At 39.7% G+C, this 18909-nt stretch overlaps 1 long non-coding RNA gene across 2 annotated transcripts in view; it reads right to left on the reverse strand.

The window, feature by feature from the left end:
* Positions 1-18909, reverse strand: part of LOC140725393 (uncharacterized) — a 51568-nt gene that overhangs the window by 12422 nt on the left and 20237 nt on the right. The window contains exons 4-5 of one of the 2 annotated variants that reach the window (XR_012098337.1): positions 10256-10363; positions 3381-3532 (exon numbers count right to left, since the gene is read on the reverse strand). This is a non-coding gene — a long non-coding RNA (uncharacterized lncRNA). The remainder of the gene's footprint in view (positions 1-3380; positions 3533-10255; positions 10364-18909) is intronic. The other variant, XR_012098336.1, reaches the window with a different exon arrangement.

The following is an 18909-nucleotide window of genomic DNA, read 5'->3' on the forward strand; positions in this document are numbered from 1 at the left end:
CTGCTTTTTGTAGTCTTCTTTGTTGAAAAACCGGGCAAGATTATCCGGCAAGCAACCACAAGACAGAGCATAAAAATGGCTGGTGTGATTGCAGGCCTAAATTAAATTAAGTGATCTCATTTGATAATGTCCACGTAAGTGTGGGCCAGCAAAGAATTTGTAAGCAGAGGATCATTGATGACAGCCAAAATTGATGAGGAAACGAATATACGGAAATATTAAATGCTGTTTCTTTTTAAATTCATATCAAACTTAAAAGAAATTACCGATGCTAGAAATCTAAAGTAAAATAGAAAATATTGGTGAGGCTGCATCTGTAAAATAAAATGGTCATATTTCAGATCCAGCATTTTCTATTTTTATTGCAATTTCTTATGAACCTTTAATCTAAATAAGTGTTCTGATGATTTAATTTGAGTTAGTTTATTTGTAAAGAATTAAGAGTCTTTACTCAGTTACTCAACACCCATCTGTTGGTTTCACAAGTTGGAGCTGGTTAACCTCTGAACAAACACAAGTAGGATGTGCTAACCTCCAAATCTCCTACATGCTGCGGTATACCCTCCAAATGAGTCAGTGAAGTTGCCTTGTTCAAAAAAAAACAATTTTCTGATTTACTCCATTGGGTATAAAATGTTTAACAGCCCATAGTTGGATAGGAGTATATTAGCTTCACTGGTTAAGGTAAAAGATAAACAAAATACAGATATAATAATGAATAAAACTATCATAGGAAAGAACCAATTGAAACAATGAGCCTTTTCCATATTATCAGTTCATTTCATTCTCATTACGATCCTCATCCTTCTGTTCTCTCAGCATCAAATGCTTGACCTTGTGGGAGAAGCTAAACACCTTCTACATCAACACAGAGAGGAAATAACTTAAAGAAAGGCCTCTCTAACTACAAAGAGTGATCAATGGCCCATGATTGTGTGGTGTGAGCTCCGCAGAGTGATGTCACTGACACTTAAGAGTTTGTGACCTATTTAAAGTCAGCTTTGTTTCGGGAGCTTACTGGGCATGAGTTCATGACCTATTTAAAGTCAACCTTGACTGGGTTTAACCCTTCTTAAAACGATCAATTCCTAATGTTCAGTTGTATTCCAATTTATCACAGTGCAAGGTATATTTGTCAATGAAACGCTGGAAGAATAACCTGTTTACATTTTACAAACAAGAGAAAATCTGCAGATGCTGGAAATCCAAGCAACATATGCAAACTGCTGGAGGAATTCAGCAGGCCAGGTAGCATCTATGGAAATAAAGCTAACAGTCATTGCTTTGAGCCAAGGCCTTTCAACAGGACTGGGGAAGAGAGATGAGAAGCCAGAGTAAGAAGGTGTGGGGAGGGGAGGAAGAAATACAAGATAACAGGTCATAGGTAAAAGTGGGGAAAAGGGTGAATTAAAGAGCTGAGAAGTTGATTGGTGAAAGAAATAAAGGACTGGAGAAGAGGGAAACTCTTAGGAGAAGTCATGGAAGAAAGGGTAGGGGGAGGAACACCAGAGGGAGGTGATGGGCAGGTAAAGACATTAGTTAAAAGAGGGAAATAGGAATGGGGAATGGGAAGTGGAATTAAAATGGGTGGCCACTGGGAGATCCCGCTTTTTCTTGCAGATGGAACATAGGTTTTCAGTGAAGCAGTCTCCCAATCTATGTTGGGTCTCACTGATATACAGGAGGCCACAGCAGGAGCACCAGATGCAGCAGATGACCCCAATAGACTCACAAGTGAAGTGTCACCTCACCTGGAAGGACTGTTTGGGGCCTTGAATGGTAGTGAGGGAGGAGGTGTAGGAGCAGGTGTAGCACTTGTTCTGCTTACAAGGATAAGTGCCAGGAGGGAGATCAGAATGGACAAGGGAGTTGTGTAGCGAGAAATCCCTGCAGAAGCTGAAAGTGGCATGGAGGGAAGATATGCTTTGTGGTGGGATCCCGCTAGAGATAGCAGAAGTTACAGAGAATTATGTGTTGGATGCGGAGGCTAGTGGGGTGATAGGTAAGAACAAGAGGAACTTTATCCCTGGTGAGGCGGTGGGAGGATGGGGTAAAGGTGGACCTGCATGAAATGGAAGAGATGCATTTGAGGGCAGCACTGATGGTGTAGGAAAGGAAGCCCCTTTCTTTGAAGAAGGAGGACATCTCCTTACCTCTGGAATGAAAAGCCTCATCCTGAGAGCAGATACAGCAGAAAGGGAGGAATTGAGAGACGGGGGTGGCCTTTTTCCAAGTAACAGGGTAGAAAGAGATATAGCTCAGGTAGCTGTGAGTCAGTGGGTTTGTAAAAGATAACAGTAGATAAGCTGGAAATTTGAGGGTAGAAGATTGACGGACAACCATATTCAAACATATAAGATCTTAAGGGAGTTTGAGAAGGTAAATGTTGAGATGTAGGAGAGTCACAAACAAGAATATTTGGTTGCAAAATAAGGGCTATTGAAATGTCTTCTCACAGTTAGCAGTGACACTCTGGAACTTGCTGTTCCAAAAGGTTCTGTAGGCCGGATCATTAGTTATATTTAAGGAGGAGATAAATCACTATTTAAACGATTGAGGAATTGAGGGTAAAAAAGCAAACTGGTGGAGCAACCAATCCACATGAAGGATCACAACATGCAATGTCAACTGTCCATTTCCCTCAGCAGATGCTGCCTGACTTGTTGAGTTCTTCCAGGTTTCTTTCCTCACTCCAGATTCCAAAATCTGCATCTCTTGCGTCCTCGAGGAACTGAGAGTTTCGGAAAACTGCACAGAAGTGGGTTTCTAATGCCAACATGGCTCAGCCATGACCATATTGAAAAATGGGGTTAGCTTGAGGGGCTTGTTCACCTCCTCCTGCTCCTATTTTCTTGTGTTTTTGTGTTCTTGTCACTATTACTGCTCAACTTTTATTGTATTTGATCAATTTCCTCCATTTTTTAAAAGAGATTTGTGATCAATATTGAGTGTGATTTTCTGACTGGGATCCTTTGTTAGGTAAGTATATGGCAATATTCCCATTTACTGGATAAGCCCTTACCCCATATAATCAAAATATAATAATATAAAATAAATAAGCCTGTATTTTATCATATGGAAACATTGAAAAGCATGTGGTACAGTCTTTTTTTAATGTGCAATTACTGGAGTTAAATGCTAGAAAAATATAAAGTCATTCTGCACAGATTATTTTTAGATGGAAATAATTTGCACAAAGTACATTGTGTTTTAATATGTCTGATGAAAACAGTTTGTATACCTCGTGCTAGCACTCATATGATGGATTCGCTGCTGAGTTGGCAACCATTTGCAAACTTCAGCATGTGCACAGCTCTCTGAGTATGCACTGGAAATGTAGCGGTAACATTGACATAACAAAGTAATAACTCAATACCAACCCCAACTTGTCAGGATAACTTCCATGTGATTGATGATGTTATTGGACATTCTATAAATCGAAGGTAGGAGGGCAAAGAGCCAGTTTGCTGTAGAGGGTCTATTTTTGATGGTGTTTGAAAGGCTAGCAGAGAGCTGAAAACATCAGATACAGCTGAAAAAATAATCAGGGATTAAATTAAAGTGCAGAAAAAAATACAAACATTTATAACCTTAATTTACACCATCAATCATGATTATGTCCAGTTGCTAATTCATCTTCATAGTGAAATCAGTGAAACAAAATTAAACTGTATAAGAAAAATTACAGACATAAATGTAAACCTCTGTGATAGGAATGCTATACTTTACAGCTTGAAGCAATTAGTATTTATAAAAGTATATTAAATTGAAACATTGCCCATTCAAAAGTCATAAAGCCAAAATAGTTTTGTCAGTAATATGCAAAGGCTACTACAAATTGTTATTGTCATATTCTGTTGAAAATTTGATCATCAGATTTTTGCTCTAAAATTGGTTCGCATTTCTAGCTTCAGATTTATACAATATAAGCATTTAAGCTTTGAGACAACTCATCAATGCCAAAAGGAATGGAAGTCATCTAACCACATAAAAATGAACAAAGGTTCCAAAGTCAACCACAAATTTAGACTTCTAAAGCATTAGGGAAAACGTTGATGGACGAGAAAATGGTTAATATAAGTTGTTAATCATCCTTTTCGAATCTATAGTTGGTGTTTGAACTATATAACATAATCTTACCCAAAAATTACTTCAATTTCATTGTTGCATAATCATATCCACATTTATTGGTGACCTTTTTTATAATAACCTCATAAAAGTGACTACCTGACTGGAAAAGTTTTCAGCATATATAATATATAATATATTTAAGTGGCCCATATGTTTCTGTGCTATTAGAATGCCATTTAATTTCTAGGTGACTGATATTAGTAATGTTAAATGTCAGTCATGCATGAGCAACTAAGTTTAATTCTAGTACCTCCCACCACTTCCTACTACAAAGAGTTCCAATAGCAGAAACGGCAGGCAAATTATGACTAACTTTACTAAAAAAAATTAAACTCCTGTGTGCTCATAGCCTTATTAATGCATTAACTGGAGAGGCCGCCATTTCTGAAAATCAAAACCAAAATTGGAGTAATCTGAGATGAAACAGAAAATGTTGGAAAAATATAGCTGATTAAGCAGCTTCTCTGGAAGGAATTGTTGATGAGAGAGGAAACAATTCTCCTGAAGTCAATATACCTCTCCATGGCTTTGAGAGCATTCAGATCCAAGTTGTTGTGACTGCACCGGGACCCTAGCTTGCTTACTTTGGGTGGTACTTGGATCCATTGCTTCTGCTGATTAGCATAATGACAGTTGTGTGGTCTACTCATCATCAACATTTCAGGTTCAGACCTTTCATCAGAAAATTCCACAGATACAATATTTCCTGCTGAGTTTTTGCACCATTTTCTTTTTTTAGTTCACAGTTTCTGTCTTGTTTATTTAGTGCAGATTTCATTGTGTCTTTTATGTCACAATACTCCTCTAACGGATTGTAATGCACTTTCTCGATCTGCTGCCATTTGCCTACTGAGCCAATAATCTATAGATCATGGAGTTAACACCAGTCTGGACTTCACACCACAGCAGCATGTTCTTTGTAGATTTCATTTCAACCTTCAATACCATCAACCCTGAGCTTCTCCAAACTCAGTGAACCAGGTGCCACCTGTAGGCAGATACCAAACTTCCTCTCTGACAGGAGGCAAGCACGTCTCCTCACCCCACTCAGTCAGCACTGGTGCACTATAAGGGTGTGTGCTCTCCCCTTTTTTCTCGATACACTAATGTTGCATCTACAGTGATCCTTCAGTTGAACTGATAAAATTTGCAGATGATACCACTGTTATTGAACTTGTTATGAAACCAGTAACTGGTTTCACTTACCAGCAAAGATAGATATGTCAGTTGAAGTCCAATGGTACTATTTTCAAAAGTTTTATTAATAAAGGGGCACAAAAATTAAGGTTAGTACAAACATTCAGATAACATGCGTCAATACTCAATCTAAAACGCAGGTACATTAATAATCACTCAGAAATAAGCTCTTTCGTTGTCTAGGGTATAATACTGAGTCCAATTGGAAATATAAAGAGTCACTCTGAAGTCTGCAGGCTTTTCCCTTTTGGTTTCACGTGTTGGAGAGAGAGAGAGATAAACGGAAAAACTTGCCCAAAACATCCGTGGAATCAGGGGAGCGATCTTCCCCGTTGTTAGTTAAAAGCGATCTTCCGTTGGTTCTAGCCACAAACCCCGCATTCGGAATTTAACGCACGTGGCTTACTTCAAAATGGCTTCCCGTTCCCACGGGAAGCGTTATCGTGCTTCTTGGTGTCTCCTTGGTGCGTCTGAGGGTCGTCCTCTTTCAGACCCTTCTTTATACTGCCTCACGGGATCTCAGGTGTCAATCAGGTTGCAGGTGATGCAATCTCTCTCTCAAACAGCCCACTTTGCCCGAGGGCTTTACAATGTCCCTGCGAGTTGGCACGTCTGCAGTTCCCAGGTGTCTCCTGAGAACAATGCCACAGTCGCCAGCTTTTGTCCCAGTGGAATGCGGTATCCAGCACGTCGCTGTCTTTCCATTTCCTGTGTCCATTCAGCCTGTCTCTCTCTCTCTCGGGTCATTGACCCCCCTTTCACTAGGGCTCTTGCAATTCTCACAAAGGAGGGGGCTGGTATCATAACAAACTAATCATCAAATACCGCCAGGAAGCAAACAAGCTTCTGTCCTGGTGCAGTCACAACAATTTGGAGCCGAATGCCCTCAACACTGTGGATATATATATTGGCTTTAAGAGAAATGTGTCTCCTCCCCATCCACTCATCATCAACATTCAGGTTCCAGGCCATCATTATTTCACAGGACCTCATATCTCCTTCATTAGCAAAAAAGACTCAGCAGAGGATGTACTTCTCAAGGTAGTTGGTAAAATTCTATCTTCCCCTGAACATACCAGTGCAATTCTATATTGCCATCATAGAAAGCATTCTCACATCAGCCATTACTGTCTGGTTTGATGCAGTATCTTCTCACAGTATACAAAAACTACAATAGACTAACAGGTCAGCAGAAAAGATATTGGCTACAACCTACCATCACTGCAGGACTTGTATGTATCCAGGACAAAGAAGTGGGATAGAAAACCATAGCAGACACTACTTATGCTGCTGACTGCTTTTTCTAATGGCTTCCTTCTAGAAAGCACCATAAGGCAATTGAAATAAAAACTTAACATCATCTTAAAAGTTTCTTCTTGCCCCAGAGAGTTAATCTGATTAACCATTCTAGTTTGCCTCCACCCCCTCTATCTATTACCTCAGTCAGTGCACTGCATTGTAAACTGGAAACACTTCCAACCACTTTTTATAATTCTGCTTATATTATAAATACATGCTGGTATTTATATATTTATGTACATTTTATTTCATATCCATACTTTAAACTTTATTTTTATATAATCCTTTATAATTGTTGAATGTTCTTTTCTTCTCATGTCATACCAACACATCACAGCAAATTCTGAAAATAATGTATATAATGAATAAAATTAATCCTTAATCTTTGATCCTTACAACTTCCGATCACCTCTTGATTCTACTGGCTGAAGGTCTAATGGAGGAAATATTCTACGAGGGGTGATTGATAAGTTTGTGGCCTAAGGTAGAAGGAGTCAATTTTAGAAAACCTAGCACATCTATTTTTCCTACATTTACACACTTAGTCCAGTGATCATGGAGCATACAGATCCCTTCTTTGTAGAAGTCAACATCGTGGATCTCCAGAAGTGGTTGAACTGCATGTGCAAGTAATGAGAGCTGCATAAGTCATCTCCTTCTACCTTAAGCCACGAACTTATCAATCACCCCTGCTGTGGACCACCTGGAGGTCCAAGTTGCTCTCGTTACATACATGTGCAGTTCAACTCTTTGAGTGACAATGCAGAAAGTTTGAAGTTAATAACTCATCTCCTTCTACCTTAGGCCACGGACTTATCAATCACCCCTGCTGTGGGCCACTTCTACAAAGAAGGGATCCGTATGCTCCACGACCACTTGACTAAGTGTGTAAATGTAGGTGGGGACTATGTTGAAAAATAAATGTGCTAGGTTTTCTAAAATTGATTCCTTCTACCTTAGATCACGAACTTATCAATCACCCCTCGTAGAATATTTCCTCCATTAGACCTTCAGCCAGTAGAATCAAGAGGTGATCGGAAGTTGTAAGGATCAAAGATTAAGGATTAATTTTATTCATTATATACATTATTTTCATTTGCTATTAAACTTACAACAATTTTTTTCAATTCAAAGTTCAGTATTCATAACAGTCCCATCTTAACAAGTCAAATATATGCCTTAATATAGGAGCTGAGAATACTTTGTATATTTACCATTATATTTGTTAATTTTTATGTCAAAACAGCAAATATTAAATTCTCATATGAATTTTATTTTGAGTGTTCCATTTCACATTTTCTTGCCATATGGGAGGAGCATAATCAGCAGTCAAGTTTATGCTGATTTTCAAAATTTCCCCATCGGTCTTCTTTTTACATACACTTCTCTGCCTAAGAACTTCCATAGTATCCATCCACATACAATTAGTCTACCCAAATGCATGTTTTTGGGACATGGAAAGTCCCCAACTAGTCGCAGGAAAAACATACTGACTCCGCTCAGATACAATCCAAGGTCAACATCAAACCAGCTGAGCTGCCATAATCTTATCTAAGAACAACATTAAATAGAAATGTATAACACTATGATTATCTGGCAACTTTCAGACTTCGGTAGTGTTCGACTGGCAGATACTCTGGACTATTGGATGCTGTATTAATACCCTCAATGCACCTTGAATTCATTTATCTTTAATTGGTTACATAGGAATGTAATATATTATATAATTATCCTGGTTATTTTAAAGGGACCATGGATGAATTTAAAAGGAGTATGGGAAATGTGGTGCCAGTGAATTTAAAGGGAGTGCAGGAGAGGTGCTGAACCACTGGGATTTTCCAACAGCAGTAGCAGGATTATTGGAATGTGAATCATTTTAGTTAAAAAATAAACTTCACAAACTACATTGTATCTGAGCAATTCAGCTAATAGACATCTATGTTATTTGTTCAAAAATGCCAGATATCAAGTCAATTGTTAGCTCCTTCCAGTAGTACATAAGGATCATAGTATTAGCTATTAATGTTGGTTAAGTATTTAATTATATTCAAGTTCCTTTTGCAGAAGAGCAGTAATATTGTAAAGTGTAGTCTTTGACTAAAATGAAGGTAAAAAAGACACAGATAAGGCAGTACGTCACTTCAGTAAATGATATTTTGTAACTCATAAATCATTATCTGATAAAAATGACTTCATTGATTTATTGCTAGCAAATAAATTATTAAATATAACAATATTTTATTTTCTGCATAGAAGTCCATACAAATCTTTTTGTATGAATTTTACATGATTTTATATTTTTTGTCTCTTTTCTTTGATATAGTGCATATTGTGGATGACAATGGACCTCTCTGTAATAGAAGTTAATACTGTATATCATGGCTAAGGTTACAAACGAAGCTGGTGTTAGGTCCTCCATCTCAATAGGCAACAAAACCAGCAACAGCACCTGCAGTATATGGCAATTGAACAGCTTCATTATGGACCAAGAATTATATCTGGGATTTTGCTGGTTTAATATATATGCTCATTAAAAAATTAGATCCCTTTCCTTATACATACTTCCCTATATCCAAAAATTTTCAATATAGTTATTGCAGAGTGAGCAAGAAGCAGGGGAAGATGTTGATGAGAAGTTGGATCGTTGGTGCTTGCTGACAAAATTGGTGAAGGAATGTCCATTTGCACTGAACACCTGGATGGAGTTCCATTTACTGGAAAGATGTAAACTAAATCACCTTTTCTATAAGCGATGAAAGAAAACCAAATGAAGACTACATAATATCAAATAGAATATTAAACTGACATGCATTGATTTTAATCATATTTTTTCATGGAAGGCAGTGAACCAGGCTGTATCTCTTAAGATTATCATTGAGCTTGAGCTGCGTGGGAAACGTGCTTTTTTTTTGCAGTATTTTGAAAACCACATCCTCTAATCTTTCCATTTGTTGTGTGCATTCGTTTTAAAATGCCAATGATACTTCCAATTATTGCAATCTATTTCTTCTTCTTTATATATATTTTGCTCTTGGTATGTAGATAAACAAAGGTAAAAAATTTTAATTGTCATAAATCTTAATTTATGTTATATCTGTTCATCCCATATATTGATGGAAATACAACTTGTTTGTTTTAATATCAATGAGAGATAAGTAGGTTTTCATTAAATGGGGTCAGAATGTCTAACAAACCACAGAAGTATTAATTACAGACACTCACCTAATTTAAGGCATCATCTTAAAATTCCCCAAGTATTTATAAGTATATATTTATATGGAGTCTTCAAAGGTTTTTATGAATAAACAGAATGAAGGAATCCAAATTTTTTATCAGATATTACATAAAACTGAAGATAAGGTACTTAAGGCAGTCAGATGCTGAATTAAAACCAATTTTAATTTCATGTTAATTATAATCACTCTCTATTAATATGTTAAACCGTTTAAATGACTAAACAATAACGTGACAATGGCTAATTCAATCCAAAAATTAAGTCGATTTAATAAAAGGAAACACTTGAGATTTTTATAATTCTCATGAATATATTTGTTAAATTAATTGCTTTTAGAATACATCATGAGGTCTAAATTTTTAAAGCACCCACCCTACAATATTCTGGAAGTACCTTTCCAACAGATGAACTGCAGCTATTCAAGAATGAGGCCAACAACCATTTTATCTTCAGCAGTTGAGGATAGACAGTAACCATTGGTCTTGTCAGCTATTCCTGGGTCTAGAAAAATGAATATAAAAAGAATCTAAATTTTGAAACAGAGAGGTGGATATAGACACCTGTTACGAACCCCGTAACTGGGTCACTTACCAGCAAAGATAGAGACGTCCGTTGAAGTCTGATGATGCTATTTTTAACAGTATTTATTAGTAAAAATACACAAAAATAATATCAATGCAAATATACAGATAATATACGTCGTCAATACTAAATCTAAAAGTGCGGGTATAATAATAATCAATAAGAAATAAGCTCTATCGTTGTCTAGGGGATAATGTATTGTCCGATGGAAATATAAAGTTCACTCAGTTCATGCAGGCTGCAGCCGTTGGGGACCACTGTGTTGCAATTGTTGGAGAGAGAGAGAGAGATAGGATGGGAAAAGTTACCGCTACGGGTTTTTTTCCAACCTTCCTTTATGATTTCGATCCGTCAGGTGTCTCGTTCCCGTGGCTGTTCAATTGTGACTTCTCCTTTAGCTAAACCGTTCTTCCATGATGAGCCCGCCACCCTGGCAAGGGAGGACACACACGAGCCCCCACCGGCTTTTGCTATAAAACGCTGACACGAGATTTCTAGCGTTTCTCCTGGTGCGTCTAAAGGGGTTGTTCCCCAGACCCCTCTTTTATCCTTATTCACAGGGTCTCAGGTGTCAATTAGGTTGGGATGATGCAATCCCTCAACCAGACCACTCTGGTTGTCCCCTGAGGGGCTTCAATGAATAGTACAGTACTCAATACACAATTCCGTCTCCAAGAGACAATGGCCGTTATCAGTGGTTCTGTTCCGCTGATGTCAGGACACATTCCAAACCTTGTGTATTCTGGATGTCGCTCTCTCATTTCCTGGTCCCAGACCCGAAATAATAGCGATCTTGCAATTCTCAAAAGGGAGGGGGCGACATTGTACCCTTCGGCCTCTCAGAGTTGCTTCACATTCGTAACACCCGCTTCCTTCTAGGATTTTTGCCACAGGTAAAAATTAATTAATACAGAGTCTTACAGGATTTCAGAATCTAACACAATACAAAAGAGGTTTTTTTTCACTACAGAGTAATACAGTTATACATTCAATTCAGCATCTAACAGTCAGCGATTACATTGTCTTCCTTTAATATCTTAACATCTTGTACCTTAATAAATTCTTGTAGCATCAGACTTCAATTTAATAACCACCTATTTTTTTTTCTTTTCTTCAGCAAAACAAAACTAAAGAGTTGTGATCTTAGCTTACATGTATATTACAAAAGTTCATGCAAATACTAATCTTTATTTTACTTTCAAACTTAACAATCAATCTTCCATGGGGTTGTTTTTATTATTTACATGCTTTGTCGAAATCCCTTAAAACCGGATCCTGTTATTTAAAGTGCCGTCCCATCAACCCTCGCCCCTTTTCCAGTTAACTCCCACGTGGTTAGCTTATATACTAGTGTGGAATAGGCTTTTGCATGCTCCTTTCATAGGAGTTATTTTATCAACAATGTTTTCCAAACGTAGCCCATTGGCTGAATTTCCACACAATTCTTTATTTTTAAGCAAGTTGTTAGTTTTATCTTCAGGACCCTTCATTCTATTGGTTTTCAGTTTAAAATCTACAAGCGATCCTTCTTTGTCCAAACAGCATTTCAAATTCTGCCTCTTCACAGCACACTCTTGAATAACAATAGCACGCGGGGCACCTTTACATTCCAAATAAACCTGTAATTGATTCACAGGCACCGTGTTAACAGGCCATTGTCCCTTCAACCTGGTTACTTCTTCTGACACCAATCCCGACTTTAAATTTTCTTCATTCAATTTAGGAACTACACTTTTCCCTTCTCCTTCAATAATAAGATTCACCTCACCACCTTTTATCTCCTCACTAACTTTTAACACACCTTCGAACACAAACAACTGGGAATTCTCACTTCCCACTAGTACCACGGTTAACCCTTTCTTCACTGAACCCAGTCCATCTGACCCACAAGGACTGCATTCCTTTTCAACTGAATCAAATACCTCAGACTTTTCCTGAGTTCCATTACTAGGTTCAGTACTACGTGCATCCACATCTTGAACACACTCAAATGGGACATCTGCCTCTTCCAGGCTTTCAATACCCATCCCCTTTTCAAATTCTAAGTTCCCCTGATCCTCCCAGTTACTCTCTGGGCAACTCCCTTCCAGAGCAAACTCAACCCTGTGGGCTGAAACAACCTCATCTGCCAACCCAGCAGACTTCTTCAAGGTAATGGCATCCTTTTCATCCAGGACTGCCCTCATTTCATTATCGGGAACACCTTTAAAATTTTCAACTTCTTCAAACAGTTCTGTCAAGCCAGACAGATCAACCATGTCCAACCCTGGACCTTCTAACAGCCTTATCTGTTTCTCATTTTTACTCCGTGCCTCTATAAATTTCCTCTTGGCTAAGGGCATGTCTACTTCCTCTCCCTTACTCTCTTTCATCTCCCTATTCTCCGTTTTACCACCCTCTAACCCCTCTTGGTACAGGGTCGGTAAAGACGTCTCAGCCAAATCGATACTGGCCTCTTTCTCAGCTGCCTTTCTCGACATGCTGCGAGTGGTCGCGCATGTGGGATAGATCTTGGAATCTAGGGGCGGGTCCTCAACACTTACAGGCTGGCTCATCAGCACCATGGCCGACCAAACTTCACCACCAGCTAAATCGTTACCCAGAAGGATGTCTACGTCAGTTCTCGGAAATTCTGATCGCACCCTTATTTCAACTGGTCCAGATACCAGCTCACAATTTATAATGATCCTATGCAAAGGCACAGCTTCTGTCCCTTTTCCTATGCCTCTCAAAGCCACCTCTCCAGTCTCGGGACCAAAATCTAGTACCGTACTGCGAATCAATGACAGCTCAGCTTCAGTGTTTCTTCAGATCCGCACTGGAACTGGTGTGTCTCCCTCTTTCACAGACACGGTTCCTTCTGAAATAAATTTCTCAGGCCCCTCTCGTATTCTGTCTACCTGGGGCTTTCTCATCAATTTACTGATCACCACAATACATCCTGTAGGGATTGCTGCTTTCCCTTTTCCTGCCTCCTTCCTCGGAGCAAGGCACTTAGATGCAATATGACCCACCTTTCCACAATTAAAACAGGTCAAGCCAGGACCCCTCCTGCCATCTTGCCTTTCTTCCTCCTTATTCTTACCACTAGCTCCCGGCTGAATCTCTACCTCAGCCGGCAGGCTTCTCTACCATTCCCACAGTCTTTCTGGTAACTCTTATTCAAGGAAAACTTTGTCTTGTGGGTTAGGGCATATTCATCTGCAAACCTAGCAAATTCGGATATGGACTTATTCGGCTTCTCGTTCAAATACATCCGGATATCATCCAAAACACAACCTTTAAATTCCTCAATCAGAATTAACTCCCTTAACCGCCGAAAATCTTCTTCCACCTTTTCTGCAGCACACCAGCGATCTAAGAGCACACACTTCTCATAGGCAAACTCTGCATATGTCTGATTCCACACTTTCTTTAAATTTCTGAACTTTTGTCTATAGGCCTCAGGTACCAATTCATAGGCCCGAAGAATGGCCTCCTTTACTTTCTCATAATTCTCAGACTCCTCCTCCTCCATGGACAACGCCGCATATGCCCGTTGTGCCTTCCCTTTTAGCACACTTTGTAACAACGCCACCCACTGATCTCTGGGTCACTTCTGACTCACTGCCACCTTTTCAAAATGCAAGAAATAACTATCAACATCCGTCTCCTCAAACGGAGGTACTAACCTCAACTCCCGACTAACATTAAACCGCTCCTCTCGGTCTGGCCCTTGAGCTCTTCGCTCTTGCCTTAACTTCTCCATGTCCATCTCATGTTTCTTCTGTTTCTCCATCTCCCTCTCCTTTTCAACTCTTTCCTTCTCCTTTTCAGCTGCTTCCAGCTGTTTTAACTTAATTTCATGCTCCCTCTGTTTCTCAGCTCTTTCCTGCTCCCTTTTCACCTCTAACTCCTTTAGCTGGAGCGCATGCTCCCTTTGCTTGTCGGCTCTTTCTTTTTCCTTTTCAGCTACTTGCAGCTGTTTTAACTTAATTTCATGTTCCAACCTTAATTTCTCCAACTCTAACTGAGCCGTCCCACTAGCTGGTACCCTTTCAGGGATATTTTCCAATACCTCAGCCGAAAACACATTCTTCTCAATATAATACTGAGTTATTGCCCACCGCACCTCCCGCTTTTTCATCGACAACCTCACCTCTGCGAGATTTAGTCCTTTCGCAATATTTATCAAATCCGACTTTGTGGCGGCCTCTAGCGCCTCCAGAGTCGGGTTTTTTTATAAATTCGTCTACGTCCATCTTTGCTGGCTTCCCGTCTGGTTACCCGCGCAACCAGATCCAAGTTTGGGCTTAAAAGCCCGATTTACTGGCCCTCCAATTTGGTATCAAATCTCGAGACAAGGCCCCACGTTGTTACCAACCCTGTAACTGGGTCTCTTACCAGCAAAGATAGAGACGTCCGTTGAAGTCTGATGATACTATTTTTAACAGTATTTATTAGTAAAAATACAAAAATAATATCAATGCAAATATACAGATAATATACGTCGTCAATACTAAATCTAAAAGTGCGGGTATAATAATAATCAATAAGAAATAAGCTCTATCGTTGTCTAGGGGATAATGTATTGTCCGATGGAAATATAAAGTTCACTCAGTTCATGCAGGATGCAGCCGTTGGGGACCGCTGTGTTGCAATTGTTGGAGAGAGAGAGAGAGATAGGATGGGAAAAGTTACCGCTACGGGTTTTTTTCTAACCTTCCTTTATGATTTCGATCCGCCAGGTGTCTCGTTCCCGTGGCTGTTCAATTGTGACTTCTCCTTTAGCTAAACCGTTCTTCCATGGTGAGCTCGCCACCCAGACAAGGGAGGACACACACGAGCCCCCACTGGCTTTTGCTATAAAACGCTGTCACTGGATTTCCAGCGTTTCTCCTGGTGCTTCTAAAGTGGTTGTTCCCCAGACCCCTCTTTTATCCTTACTCACGGGGTCTCAGATGTCAATCAGGTTGGGATGATGCAATCCCTCAACCAGACCACTCTGGTTGTCCCCTGAGGGGTTTCAATGACTAGTACAGTACTCAATACACAATTCCATCTCCAAGAGACAATGGCCATTAACAGTTGTTCGGTTCCGCTGATGTCAGGACACATTCCAAACCTTGTGTATTCTGGATGTCTCTCTCTCATTTCCTGGGTCCCAGACCCAAAATAATAGCGACCTTGCGATTCTCAAAAAGGAGGGGGCGACGTTGTACCCTTCGGCCCCTCAGAGTTGCTTCACATTCGTAACACACTAGAGAAAACCATCATCTGTGTACTGCTCGCATGGGGGAAAAAAAGCTATGAAACCACAAACTTTAACACCTTTTCTGAAGCAACACGTTATCCAACTGTGGAAATGCAACTCACCACAGTTATTTTTGGACAGGTTACCACTACGTGTATTCCAGGAATACAAGAATTGCAATTAGATCTACATAACAAAGGCAATAAAAACAGTATGAAGGCAAATGAGAAGCACTTAGTTTTCAAATCGATGCCATTACATACTAGGGAAGTTGTTCATGTCGAGTGTGATATGCACATAACCAAGCAAACAGAGTTAATGTGTTATGCTATAATTGTGCAATATAAGCACATTTTCCTCTTTCAGAATACTGCTCCTTTTAAGACTGTACAATTCTGAGCATATTTTGATTGTGGTAATAATGAAAATTCTCAAGCTATACAATTAATCACACATATGAATTTCACCTTACAGATAATTCAAGATTTTTGAATATTGTTGCAGGCTCCCAAACAGGCAAATTTACTCAGATGTACACAAAATTCTGCAGATGCTGGAAATCCAGACCAACACACACACACAAAATGCTTGAGTAACTCAGCAAGTTAGGTAACATCTACAGAGAAGAACAAACAGTCGACATCTGGGCCAAAATCCTTTACTGGTCCTACTGAAGGACCAAAACAGTACTTATCGCTGGATTGTTACATGAGCCACATGGAAATTGGTACAGGATGTACTAAGATTAGAGCTAAATGTGTGGCTCAGACATTGGTGTGGAAGAAGTAGGTTTGTATTCATGGGGCATTGGCACCAGCATTGGGGAAGGAGAAAGCTGTTCCATGCTGGGACCATGGTTCTGCCATAAATGGAGCTGTTGGTGGGACTTTAAACTAGGTAGTGGGGGGTTGAACTCAACAGTTAAAACAGATAAAATAAAGGGGAAGGAGAGTGCAAGAGAGGTTAGCAAAGACTCCAGAATAAAGACATTAAGACCATAAGATAAAGGAGTAGAATAAGCCATTTGGCCCATCGAGTCTGCTCTACCATTTCATCATCACTGATCCAATTTTCCTCTCGGCCCCAGTCTTCTGCCTTCACCCTGTATCCCTTCAAACCCTGACCAATCAAGAAGTTATCAACCTCTACCTTAAATATACACAAAGACTTGCCCTCCACAGCTGCCAGTGGCAAAGAATTCCACACATTCACCACTCTATGGTTAAAGAAATTCCTCCTCATCTCCATTCTAAAAGGATGCCCCTCTATTCTGAGGCTGAGTCCTCTGCTCTTAGACTCTCCCACCACAAGGAACATCCTCTCCACATCCACTCTATCAAGACCTTTCACCATTCAGTAGCTCTCAGTGAGGTCACCCCTTATTCTTCTGAATTCTAGTGAATACAGGTGCAGAGCTATCAAAAGCTCTTCATATGACAAGCCATTCAATCCTGGAAACACGAGGAAATCTGCAGATGCTGGAAATTCAAGCAACACACACTAAATGCTGGTGGAACGCAGCAGGCCAGGCAGCATCGACAGGAAGAAGCACTGTCGACGTTTTGGGCCGAGACCCTTCGTCATTCAATCCTGGAATCAGTTTCGTGAACTGCCTTTGAACCCTCTCCAGCATATCCTTTCTAAAATAAGGGGCTCAAACCTGCTCACATATTCCAAGTGAGGTCTCACCAGTGCTTTATAAAGTTTCAATATTACATCCTTGCCTTTATATTATTGTCTTATTGAAATGAATGCTAATATTGCATTTGCCTTCCTCACCACAGACTCAACCTGCAAATTAACCTCCGCAAGGACTCCCAAGTCCTTTTGCATCTGCTTTTGTGTTTTCTCTCAATTTAGAAAACAGTCAACTTTTTCATTTCTTCTACCAAAGTGCATGACCATACACTTCCCAGCACCATATTTCGTCTGCCATTTCTTTGCCCATTCTCCTAATTCATCTAACCCCTTCTGCAGCACGTTTACTTCCTCAAAACTACCTGCCCCACCACCTATCTTCATATAACCTGCAAAATTTGCAACAAAGCCATCAAATCCATCATCCAAATCATTGACATATAACATAAAAAGTATCAGCCCCAACACATACGCCAGTGGAACACCACTAGTCACCAACACCCAGTCGGAGTAGGCTCTCTTTATTCCCGCTCTTTGCCTCCTGCCAATCAGCCACTGCTTTATCCCTGCTGGAAGCTTTCCTGTAATATCATGGACTTGTAACTTGTTAAGCAGCCTCATGTGTGGCATCTTGTCAAAGGCCTTCTGAAAATCAAGTACACAACATCAACCAATTCTCCATTGTCTATCTGCTTGTTACTTCTTCAAAGAATTCCAACAGATTTCTCAGGCAAGATTTTCCCTTGAGGAAACCATGCTGATTGCGGCCTATTTTATCATGTGCCTCCAAGTACCCTGGGACCTCATCCTTAATAATCGACTCCAACATCTTCCCAACAACTGAAGTCAGACTAATTGGCCTATAGTTTCTTTGCTTCTGCATTTCTCCCTTCTTGAAGAGTGGAGTGAAATTTGCAATTCTGTAGTCTTCCAGAACCATTCCAGAATTTAATGATTCTTGAAAGATGCCTGCACGATCTCTTCAGCCACTTCTTTCAGAACTCAGAGGTGACTTACCCTTCAGACCTTTCACTTTCCCAAATACCTTCTCCCTAGTAATGCTAACTTCACATATTTCATGCCCCCTGACACCTGGAACATCCACCATACTGCTAGTGTCTTCCACAGTGAGGACTGATGCAAAGAGTAAGATAAAAGCTTAGAAAAGGATAAAAACTTAACTTCAGACAATATTAAGACAAAATGAAAAAGGAAAGTGGTGAATGCAGGACCGAGGTAGTTACATTAAATGTACACAGTCTACAAAATATGGCTGGCGATCTTGTAGTGCAGTTAGATATTTGCAGGTATGACATTGTGAGCATCACATAGTCATGGTTGAAATAAGATCATAACTGGAATCTTAACATCCAAGAATACACATTATATTGAAAGGACAGGCAGATAAGCAGGGGTGACTCTGTTGGTAAAAAATGAAATCAAATCCTTAGAAAGAAGTGACGTGGGACCAGAAGATACCAAGCTGTAATGCACCCAGACAGAGCAGCGATAAAAATTAGTGAGAGACAATGGGGACTTACTGAATTTCCTTAGCTCCCTGTGCTGCAACTTATCATTATTTGTGATTTGCTAC

Source organism: Hemitrygon akajei, chromosome 3, assembly GCF_048418815.1.
Source record: "Hemitrygon akajei chromosome 3, sHemAka1.3, whole genome shotgun sequence".
NCBI classification, from domain to species: Eukaryota; Metazoa; Chordata; class Chondrichthyes; order Myliobatiformes; family Dasyatidae; genus Hemitrygon; species Hemitrygon akajei.